The following is a 12,278-nucleotide window of genomic DNA, read 5'->3' on the forward strand; positions in this document are numbered from 1 at the left end:
GATGTAAGGAAATACAAAATCGAGTCCTTGCAGCACGTTGTGTATCAAGCGTTGGAAGGTCTGCGCTGCATTCCTGAGACCGAATGGCATACTGGTGAATTCATACAACCCGAAGGGGGTTGTAATCGCGGTCTTCGGAATGTCTTCCGGGTGAATAGGAATTTGATGATATGCCTTATGCAGGTCGACCTTAGAGAAAATGGTCTTCCCCTGCAAGGTCATTGTAAAGTCTTGCAAATATGGCAAAGGGTAGCGATCAGGAATCGTCCTAGCATTCAACGCGCGATAATCGCCACAGGGGCGCCATGTTCCGTCTGCTTTCCGAACCATATGGAGCGGGCTAGACCAGCTGCTGTTAGACGGTCTACATATTCCGAGTCTCATAAGGGACTCGAACTCTGCGCGGGCTGCGGCGTACTTATCCGGGGCTAGTCGTCTTGGTCGTGCGAAAGTTGGTTGCCCTTGTGTTTCGATCCGGTGCATCACTTGGGAGTTTAAAGCGGTTCCAGGTGTGATTGGAGCGGTTAGCTTTGGAAACTCTTGTAACAATGAAGCAATCGGAGAAGATGCATCGCATAATTTAATTGTAGGTTGGTTTCGGTTGCGGATCCGTGTTCCCGGTGTTTGTAGATTTGTGAGCGCATCTATCAGACACCTATTGCGAAGATCCACTAGCAGGTGGTAATGTTCAAGGAAATCTGCTCCAAGGATCGCAGTTCCTACGTCAGCTATGATAAAGTTCCATAAAAAAGAGCGACGTAGGCCCAGGTCCAGCGTGTGGAGCGCTTGCCCGTATACATTTATTGGTGTACCATTTGCTGCAAATAGCTGCATTGTGGTAGGTTTAATAGCTGCAGTATTATGGCTACGAGGGATTACGGAGACGTCGGCGCCGGTATCGATGAGGAACTGTTGGTTGGTCTTCCGGTCTCTGATGGTAAGACGATGGTTCATCGACGTGATGGCGGATACCGATCGTTGAGCGTCTCCGTGACTATTTCATAAAGTTTGAGGGGAACGTGTATTTTCCTCCTGAGGCATGCTATTGTACGCACAAGGGAATTGGCACTTATTTGCGTTTTGCCCAAAACGCTGATGGTAATAGCATAGACCACTTGCAGGCCGGGAAACTGAGGGATTGGCGGGGCGCGTGCGTGAGTTAGGTCGGTTTCGGGAGCGTCCGCGACTATTAGCATTTAGAATAAAGTCATCGAGACGCTGACTCAACTCGGCAACTTGACGGGAGAGGCGATTTATTTCGTCCGACTTGACTTCTGCTACCCTAGGGTATGCACTGTGGTGGTTGTAAAGCACGAAGGAGTCCATCACGGCATCAGCCACGCTCATCTTTTCCGCCGGCGTTGGAGGGGCAGCAATTACGGCGGACTGAACGTAAGGTGGGAGCCGACCAACCCATAGATCGATTAACATGGAGTCCGTCATTGCTCCATTTGCTGTTCGTCGCATATCGGCAAGTAATTGTGATGGTTTACGATCGCCGAGCGTCATTTCCGAGAGTAGACGATGAAGACGGCTTCGCTGCGATTCCTCGTAATGGTTGGTGATGGCTTTTTTAGCAGCTTCGTAACGTCCAGTGGCGGGTAAATTATCGAGAAGGTGCCGCAACTCGGAAAGCGTTCGGATAGGTATTTGTGTCTTTAAAATATTGACCCTTTTTGTGTCGCTATTCGGGGTTATATTCCATACATTGAACCAATTTTCCAATGCATAAAAAAATGTGTGTATATCCGCGGGGTCCAATTCCGGAGGTATCAAACGCATCGCGCTCAAGGTTTCCACCTGAAGACCGGTTTCTGGCTCACTCTGCTTTTCGAAGGGAGTATCTCCTATTTGGTTCCTTGCTTCCGGTAGCGGAGCGGTCGACGCGGATGGGGCCGAATGTACGTCTGGGCTGCGCAGCATCTTTCCGTTAGTTTAGAAAAGGAAGGTATTCGCTTACCTTACTAGAAGGGTCCCACTTCTATAAATAATTACGCAGCGAGGCACTATGCGTTGGCGTCACCACGTGGGTACAGCGATGGCGTCGGCGATGAGGTTGGCGATGGCGTCGGCGGTGAGATGAGCGATGGCGTCGGCGGTGCGATGGGCGATGGCGTCGGGGCTGGCGTTTGTGATGATGTCGGGATTGGCGTTGGCAACGGGGCTGGCGTTGGCGGTGGTGTCGGAGCTGGGTTGGCACTTTGAAAGTTCTGCGATAACGGCGTTGGCACTTCGAAAGTTCTGCGATAACGGCGTTGGCACTTCGAAAGTTCTGCGATAACGGCGTATCGGCCAGAAACGAGTTGAACTACACAATCCTGAGATCACGTCGGGGTCACCAGTTTTAGCTTTAGCCGACCGGGGTCGGTGCTATTTTATATTTCCAGATCACAGGATTATCGTACAGTTATCGGTGCGGCGCGGATTTCGCGGGATTACAAGATTATCGTACAGTTAGTCGGTGCGGCGCGGTTCAGCGTGTATTTCGACGTCCGATCACTGGGGATGCTGCAGAAGGAAGAAACTGTACGCTCCTTGCGACAATGGGGTCTGACCGGTGTCCTCGGGAGCGCTCGGGTGGACTCGCTCTTACGCGCTAGAGCGAGTCGGCTAGTTGGTTTGTTTTAGTACAGTTAGTAGCTCAGTTGCCCGAAGCTACTAACTTTACTAAGGTGCTCGCGCACCAAGGTCGCCACAGATTCAACACATTTTCAACTAAAATATGAGTAAATCTGCATACTTTCCGAAATTTTCATGAACAGTCTCAAGCACTGATTCTTAATTCACTAAATTTCGTATTCCTCGTGGGTAAATATCGGTTTTTGCACTTAATATTCCTTAGCGGAGTGGTACGTCACATTATAACAAAAACTGTCTGAACTGAGAATGATTTTGTTTTGCGTTTATTTCACGTTTCTGTTGATGTAGAGCTATCAAACTCACAGGGTGACCATATTTTAGTTTGATCTTACAGGGTGACTACTTTTTACGCGTAAAAACTCGTTTTTCAAGGGAAATGGGAAAGGGCGCGTATTGCCTCAGGGGTGCGTATTACCGCAGCCACCCCTAAACATAACAAATCTCAAAAACAAAATAAACGAACATATGATGATAAATCTACGTGCTTATTTTGCAGCTACAGTAATATTTTGTCATTTTATAGTTAGAATATCAATTATAAATTCACTATTGATCAGGGGTCGGCAAAGTCCGGCCCACCAACTGATTTTATCCGGCCTGTAAGTAATTTGTAGTGCTTCATACAATGAACAATTCTACATTTTTATCGAATTTGTTCACCATATTAAGTTTGTTTTTTTCCTAAAACTCAAAATTAATATTATTCAACTAAGTTCAGACCGCGTCCACACGGCATCGTAGCGTAGCGATTTTGACACTCCGTCGTAGTCTCAACTATTTTTTATGGCCTTGGCTATGGCTAAAGCTTCTCGACCAACATTTACACTACGACGGAGTGTCAAAATCGCTACGCTACTATGCCGTGTGGACGCGGGGTTATATGCTGAAAAAAACATCAAAATACAACTAAAATAATAATGAAAATGTTTCAAAAAGTTTAATGATAAAGTTTTCAATATTTTATCTTACCACTTTTTATGTAACTTGAAAACATCAAAATCTTCGATATTTCGAGCTGCCTAGCGGGCAAAGGCGTTTGACTGACACATTCCTTCCTCAAAATCGGAAAAGAGTATGCCCCCGCAAATGCCCTTATTAGTCGAGGATTTTATCTGTCATTTTTGCCCAGACTTTAACTATCAAAGTAGGCTCTGGCAGGGCGTTTAACATAAAAATGATGTCCGCTCGAGTAATAACGCAAAGTTCCAAAAAATGGGTTTTGCAGTTATTTGATCAATTTCATGTTTGAATTTAGCGTATTGTTCATCCTAGAGTAATGAACAAAGTCTGTTGCAAACAACAGAGCAAACAGTAAACAAATCGCCACTTTGACATATAAATTCCATTATCCATGATTTTATCCTTCAGCAAAGATGAATTTTTTAGCTTTCATGTAGGGAAAATAATGAAATTCATTTAATCTTCTTACAATTTGAAAAATTACAGAAACATTGGCGGACTTGATGTCCGACAAAATATCGTACGATAAAGAAATGACACCAGTCTAAAAACGTCCTACGCGCGAAAAACGTCCTACTTTTTTGAATGGGAGTGAAACAAATGTAGGACGTTTTCGAGCAGTCGTCCTGGAAGTCGTCCTGGTCGTGGAAAGTTAAAATGTATTCGAGATGATATCGTATTAATCGGATGCATTATTTTAATGGATGTTGAATTTCTAAATTATTTGAAATATAAAATGTTCCTTTGCAATCAACCTGTTTTGTCCTGACACCACATTTAGTGGGTAAATAAAATCGGGAATATTTGTCGTTACATTAATCAGTTATTGCTGCGTGACGGGTATTGTCCCTGATATTTTTCTTTGACTAGAATTCTCCTTATGATAGTTAGAAAATTATTATATCTAGGCAATATAAAGCATATTCCTCAGGTAAAGCCCTTAGTGGCCAACAGTTCCTCTTTTTGGCCTGAGAAATGTTTCAATTGCACTCAGTCATGAGTATGTGATAAATCAGCCAGTGAGCCAGCATCATATCAGAATAACCAGGATTTCGAATAGCCATCTTATTGTTTGATAAAGCGACTAAATCTTCTAACCGGGCTAAGGCTTTTAATATAAAATAAATTGTGGTGTTATTCTTAACTGAGTGTACTATATCCGTCAAAATCTGTTGCTCAATCAAATCTTACCGTTCGTGTTTAACTGTTCCTGAAAAATAATCTGTGCATTTGTGCAAAAGTTCGCCATCCGTGTTTGTGCTTGTTGCGCCCTCCCGCGTCCACAATGGCGTCCGTCTGTTTCGCTTGCTGCTACTGTGAGGAACTTTTCCACGAAACCTGCACTTCCTTGCCCGAAGACATCGTGGCTGTCATAAAGCAGAGAGCCGATTTCCACTGGAGCTATCCCGGCTGCACCAAGGCCCTATCAAATCCACGGGCTAAAGCGCTGAAAGAGGTGGGGGGCAGGCTTGATTCACCACTGCAGTAAGTTCGATCGTTGCATCACTTAAGGAGGCTATAATTGAACCGCTGGCCGCGGAAGTGCGCGCACTGATGGCTTCGTCATGCCGAGAGTGTCCTGCTCAATTGAGGTTAGACCGTGTTTAGTCCGACCCATCTCATCCTCCGGATGCAACACCGCGGCCTCACAGGCCCGTCGCTGAAGGCGTAGACAATGCAGCCATAGCGCTCACCCAGCAGGCTTGGCCCCCGGGCTCATTCGCAGCAGTCGCTGGAAGATTCCGCAATTTTGTTAGCGAAGTGATTGCCGGGTCAAACATTGCTTCCTCACCAAACCTGGTCGCCACTCAGGACAGAAGGTCTCCGCGTTTCTGGTTGCATATAATGAGCATTGCACCGATTGTCACAGTGTCTCAATTGATTGCATCAGTGCAAGGACGGCTCGAGAACGATGACGTGATCGCTTTATCGCTCCTGGGAAAGGGAATTGATCCGTCGTCTCGCCGGTCTATCTCCTTCAAGGTGCGGATCCCCACGTCCTGTCGGGAGAAAGCTTTCTCTCCCGAAACATGGCCAGTCGGGGCCCCGCTGACAGAAGTCCATATAAAAAAACGGCTTTAACTCGGCTTTTACTTGGCTTTTATACAGTCAAAGTATAAGCCAGAAGAGAATGCACGCTGTGACGTCATCGCTCTCTGTGCTTCCTCGCTCACGCTTCGCTTGCTCTCTGCTGTTTCTTCTCCCACCCCATTTCTTTCTTGTCAAATAAAAGCATGTGTTTTTGGTATCTTATAAAATCGCGAGGATGACAATTTATAAAAACAATCAAATACAATTCAATATTAATACAATATTTTACTGCTGATATTGTTTAAATACTTATCCGTTAGTTTTACCACGATCGCCATTCCATCCCTGATGGTGCAGAAAGGCCTTCATTCTGCTTCGAAGCCATCTTCGAGCATCTTCGCCGTGGTCCAATTCATACATTAGCTGCTGTCTGTACCAGCTGACAATCACTTCTTTCACACTTCACTACTTGAATACACTTTTAACAATACAAAACTCTACTTGTGAAGATGTGGAATAACGTAATTTGTTGAAGAACAACATCGGATAACATTTCCTGTGTTGTTTACAATCCTACGCTGGCTGCTGTGACAGATTCCCTCAAAGTTGACTTGCAACCGAGAGTGCACTTGGTGTACTAGTGCAGAACTGATCGCGTCCAAAAACTAACACCCAGAAAAGGGAGAAAGAAAATTTTTTTTCGAATGTTGGAAAGGGATGACGTGATGAAATCGAGAGAGCGTAAGAGACTCTGTCAACGGGGGGTGCGAGTTAGAGAGTTTGTACAACTCATGCGCCCTGAGAGCCGTAAGGATCGACCATCACTGCTCGACTCACCGCTGGCACTTTCACTTACATCTCACCGCGCGAACGATCACCTCCATCACTCCGCACCTCACTATACAAACCGGACACTTATTCACTTCGATACGCCTACAGCATCAACGCCAGGAGCTACAATGTGCCCCTCCGTTCCTGCGCACCCGCCGCAGAATCCACGTGCAACCGTGGCCCCTCCTCGTAAAACGAGGCGAGGACCGGCTGGTGGGGAATCCAGCCCAAATCAGACGAAAGTAGACGATTTATTTCGACCAAAATAAGGCTCCACGGTCAAATTCCCGAGATGACCATTGCGCTGCACCTAAACTTTCGAAATTATTTGTTACTTACCAAAACCTTCGGGGCCTTAGGGCCAAATTAGTAGATTTTCGTCTCGCTTTATCGGCAGCCGACTTTGACGTGGGAGTCTTCTCCGAAACTTGGTTAGATAATACTATTCCTAATAACATGTTTCTGGATGAAAGCTTCGAATGCTTTCGCTGCGACCGATCGATCAATACTAGCACTCACACTCGAGGCGGGGGTGTGATGATTATATGTTCGTCTAAATATGCGTCTAGTTTAATCTCTACCAGTGCGAATAGCTTAGAAGCTGTGTGGGTAAGGCCGCCTTTCCCGAGTTCTTTTTTGTATATTGGTGCTGTCTACATGCCGCCGGGTCCAGCACCGATATGCGAAATATAAACATTTTACGTGACAGTGTGAGCGAAGTAACAAGCAAACTACGATCGAATAACTCTTTACTTCTGCTTGGTGCCTTTAATCAGCCTAGTATTTCGTGGCACTCACATGTTTCACACTATCCAATATATGAACCGCTTACATCCTCAGCGGCGGGCTCTTGCTTTGTTGACTGCTTGAATAACAACAACCTTGTTCAATTATGCGGGGTTTTAAATTGCTCGAACGTTTTAGATTTAGTCCTGACTAATGCTGACCATGCACTATTGTGCTCATTAATTTCTAAGTGCGACTCTATTGTAACAAACGCCATATCACCCGCCACTTAGTTTTAGTTTTCTTGTTCCGCAATCTTGTAACTTAGCTAGACAGGGCCCTCCTCCCAGCAATTATTGTAACTTTAGTAGGACTGACTACAGCAGATTGTGTGAAATGCTGGAACGGTTGGACTGGACCTTCTTGGCCGATAGTTCCTCAGTGGACCTTATTGCTGAGCGTCTTGTCGGCCAGATCGTGTCAGCCGTCCATTCATGTACCCCCTCCTATGCCCCTCCTCCTAAACCGCTGTGGTCAGATAGACGACTCAAAGTACTTGAAAGGGATAAGAACCGCTATCTTCGCTCCCTTCGTCGTCGACCATCTGAGTATAGTAAAAGTTTATATAAAATAAGTTTATAAATATGCTGCCTGGGCATATGGCATCCCAGCCGCTATATTAATAAAATGTCGCCATATTCTGGCCCCTTTACTTTCTAGAATTTTTAATCTATCAATCTCGCAGGGCATTTTTCCTGCAATTTGGAAAACTTTTTTTCTGCAATTTGGAGCTGGTTGATGCCACGATTTAAAAAAGGGGCGCGTACACTTGTGTCCAACTACACAGGCATCTCGTTGCAAAGTGCTTGTGCTAAAACTTTTGAAGCCGTAATCTTCCCAGCACTTATGCATGACTGCAAAGTGTACATTAGCCATGAGCAACATGGATTCATGCCAGGCCGCTCTACTGTCACTAACCTACTATCGTTTGTTTCAGGTGTATTGGCGAAACTTGATCGAGGTGGTCAAGTGGATGCCGTATATATGGATTTTAAGGCTGCGTTTGATCGTGTTTGTCATTCGCTATTGCTGGCTAAGCTGGCTAAACTGGGATTTACGGCCAGTCTATGCACATGGTTTAGTTCTTACCTGTCCCAGCGTACGGGTGTTGTTAAGATCGACGGTGCATGTTACGCTGCTTTCGGATGCCCTTCAGGCGTCCCTCAGAGTAGTGTTCTGAGCCCTCTTCTCTTCTCTCTCTTCATCAATGACGTCTGTAAAATTCTTCCCTCTAATGGTCATCTTCTTTTTGCGGATGACTTAAAAATCTATCTACCTATTTCTAACCTTACTGACTGTCTTTCTCTGCAAACTTTCCTTGATAACTTCACGGCTTGGTGCACGTCTAATCTTCTTTCTCTATGCACTGATAAATGGTCTATTATCTCTTTCTCTCGCTCCAAACTACCGCACATGGGACAATATACTCTAAACGGACACGGTATCCAAAGGGTGTCCGAAATTCGGGATTTGGGCGTCATATTGGACTCTTGTATAAACAACACGAGCCGGTGATTAGTTCGGCATTAAGAACATTGGGGTTTGTCCGCCGTCTCGCTCAAAAACTGACGGATCCTCAATGATTGAAAAAGTTGTATTGTGGCCTAGTTCGCCCAATACTAGAATATGCAAGCGTAGTATGGAGGATGCCTGGATCGTTAGGATTGAAAGGGTGCAAAAACTTTTTACTCGCATTGCGGCTCGCCGCATTATACCGAACCCTGACACTCCTCTCCCGCCCTACGAGGTAAGGTGTCAAATTCTGGGTCTTCCTTCGTTGGAGACCAGGCGGGTACATAGCCAGGCTTTGCTGATTGCTGGTCTTCTATTGAGTACAACTGATGCGCCCTCCTTACTCCAACAAATTCCTCTCTATGTCCCTTCCCGATCCTTAAGAACTCGTCCCCCTACTTGCTACTCGCTATGGTAGTGACGATCCCCTGCTTGAATGTTTGCGACAGTTCAATGCTTGCTCTGACCATTTCGATTTCCACCACTTCATTTCGGCCTTCCGCTCTTTCCTTGCAGCACATGCACTTCCCTCCTAGAAGTTTTCCTTTCCTTTATCCCTTTACCTCATTCACGCTCTGGCTGACTAAATATATCGATCCTGATCATCTTCCATCTGCCTACGTCAATGTAGTTAATTTTTATTCTACCTGTGTTAATCTTAAGCGGCATTTGCATAGCCCTAGAGGCAAGAAATAAGATAAACAAATAAACAATAAACAGTAAAGGATATTATCCTTTGCATTAAGTTCTCTCCAAAGCATCGACCCGTCTAAACGGGTTAAGATTTTTAAGACCTCTCTGAAACACATTCTTCAACTACAACCCGTTTTTGCCAAAAGTTAAATAAATTATCAGAGAATAATTGAAACTTGTATTGATTCTCAATAACTCAGCCATGCCATCAAGCCATAAGTCATTCATGGGACGAATATCATATCAGAATAAACTGAATAAGAATTAGAAACTTGCAGTATGATACAGCTTAAGTTTTCAAACCGGGTGGGGCTTTGAGTAAAAGTACGAGGGCTTACAATAAAGTAAGGTCTCCAATTTTTTTTTTCATAGAAAATGACATTTATTTACAAAAAGCGATACACCGTTGGAAAGGCCAAGGTCTTGGCTACTTTTCTACATAATCGCCATTTTTTTCCAACACCTTGCGCATCCGCACGATGCCGGAGACGATGTCTATGCCGGCAGAATACTACTCTCCGTCCGCCTCGCGCAGCCAGGTGTTGACCTCTTTCTGACCCATCGGGCAGAAACTTTGTGATACTGCAAGTTGTTCACAAGGATATGACGGATTGTTTCGCTGCTACACACTCCTCCAAGCTTCTCTTCCAAGTCCCTAATTGTCGCACGGTGGTTTTTGAGCATTTCTGCCTCCACTGCTTGAACAATCGCATCCGAGACCGACGGTCGGCCACTTCTCTCCTCGTCGTGAACATTAGTGCGCCCGGAATTGAACACGCGGCTCCACTTACGCACGTTTTTTATGTCCATACACTTTTCCCCGTAAACTTCAACTAGTTGACGATGGATTTCAATAGGTGTCACCTTTTTCGCACTCAAAAAACGTATTACAGAACGCAATTCGCACTTTGACGCTGACGCGAGGGGTACCTCCATCGTTGACGGCTGCTCAGCCAAGACTGAGCGGTCGGGGAAGCCTCACCCAGCAGCAAAGTGGTAGTGGGGGAACCAAGGAACACGGCGGTGTTGCCAGATTTCACCTAGCGCGTGATCCGGCGAAGTTGCAGCGTTGGAGACCTTACTTTATTGTCAGCCCTCGTATTTGCTATAAGTCACTTGACTAACCTTAGATTTAGCGTCATATGCGATCAATTTGTGCATATCCTCAGACAAATCAAACACAAAAAAAAAGTCTACAGTGGCCTGGAACTTCACAAAAAAGGCAAAACAAGATGCAACACAAACAGAAATGAAGCGACTTTCTTGTATATTCCTGAATATCGGGATATACGATTCTTCAAGTATTTCGTATCACGTGCAAAACACAAATTCGTATTAGACCCAGTCATACACAAAACAAAACTATCGCTAAGATGCACAAATAACCAGAGCAACCAGAGCTCAACTTCGTTGAACAACATGCGAAAACCGCAGGAGATATTTGATAAAAAATTTTTTGGCAACAAATAGTTTCAAAGCTTCCTGAAATTGATATGAAGTCTGACAGTATCGATTTGAATGGATCGAAAAGTGACCCAACTGAACTTACAGTAAAATGTAGAATGAATGTTATATTTGACTAAAATTTAATATAGCTCCTTCCTGTCTATGGTGTAGTCGGCCGCCTTGAAGTCGATGAAGAGGTAGTGCGTCGAGATCTGATGCTCTCGGCACTTCTGGAGGATCTGCCGTAGAGTCTGGTCGGTAGTGCTAATTAATTAGCGGAATTCCGCTCCGTTCAGTTACCCGTTGAAGTAGCACTTCTACTTTTCGATCACCTCCAACTCGTCTCGACACATTGCGACGTTTGGCGTGAAGCCGCCTCGTGTCCTCTGCAACATCCTGTAGAACTGGAGAGTTTTCCTCGACTGAGATAGCTGCTCCATCAGTTGTTGGGGTTGCTGTGTCCTCAATCGTTTATAGTTTCATGATGGGTTTCACACAGTATTCGGCGCTCTGCGTTCTTCTGTGAATTTAAATCTCTGTAGCGACTAGCGACTGTTTTACTCACTCATTCACTCTTTTGGAATTCGAATCCCTGTTAAGGGTTCAAATCTCAAATCAAAACTTACAACTCATTTTTCACGTTTTGAATCACAAAGAGTGACTTAAAGATTCGAGCCATCGGGATGATTGTTAGGTCTGACTCAAAAGGGCACGGTAAAAGAAGCGTAATCGCTTGTCTATCGTGTATCGTCGATATTCGGGAAAAGCGTCATCTGTGCTTTGTTTATGTTTTCCAATTTGGTAAAAGTTACAACATTTGCTTGATAGCTATTTATTTTGTTGTGTATTGTTGAAAATACAAAAAATACGCTAAATAATCGGAGAATCTCGATAAATATTGATTCGTTTGTTTACGTTCTGACAAGATTACGCATGCGATTATAGGGTAGGTAAGCCAAAATTCTTTTTGACAGATTGAGCAGCGGAATGACACGATTACGCAAGCGATCAAGCTTCATTTCCGGTACCCTATATATCTAAAAATAGTTGTTATATTTATAACTAGCAAAAACATCTCTTTTACTCTTTCTCTCTAGTTTATTTCTTTTTTTATTACTTTTACAGGATTCCAGTCTTTTTTTTAATCCCTGTTTAAAATTCAAAGAGAAGTCCAGAATTTTTAATCCCTGTTTAAAATTCAAATTCCTGATTGAGATTTGAATTCTAGACAGGGACTCGATTCCTTGTACGCATTCAAATCTCTATAGCGACTAGTAACTGTTTTACCCACTCTCGGGATTCGAATCACTACTTCGGGTTCGAATCCTTCGTTGGGATTCAAATTGCTACTTGCACTTGAATAGAACCGAGACTACTTT

The 12,278-nt window shown here is 44.4% G+C and overlaps 1 protein-coding gene across 1 annotated transcript in view; it reads left to right on the top strand.

Moving 5' to 3' along the window:
• The window catches only part of LOC131292904 (rho GTPase-activating protein 26), a 35,906-nt gene that overhangs the window by 9,466 nt on the left and 14,162 nt on the right, over positions 1 to 12,278 (top strand). The gene's annotated exons all lie outside the window — the stretch shown is intronic.

This window comes from Anopheles ziemanni, unplaced genomic scaffold (assembly GCF_943734765.1).
Source record: "Anopheles ziemanni unplaced genomic scaffold, idAnoZiCoDA_A2_x.2 scaffold_12_ctg1, whole genome shotgun sequence".
NCBI lineage: Eukaryota > Metazoa > Arthropoda > Insecta > Diptera > Culicidae > Anopheles > Anopheles ziemanni.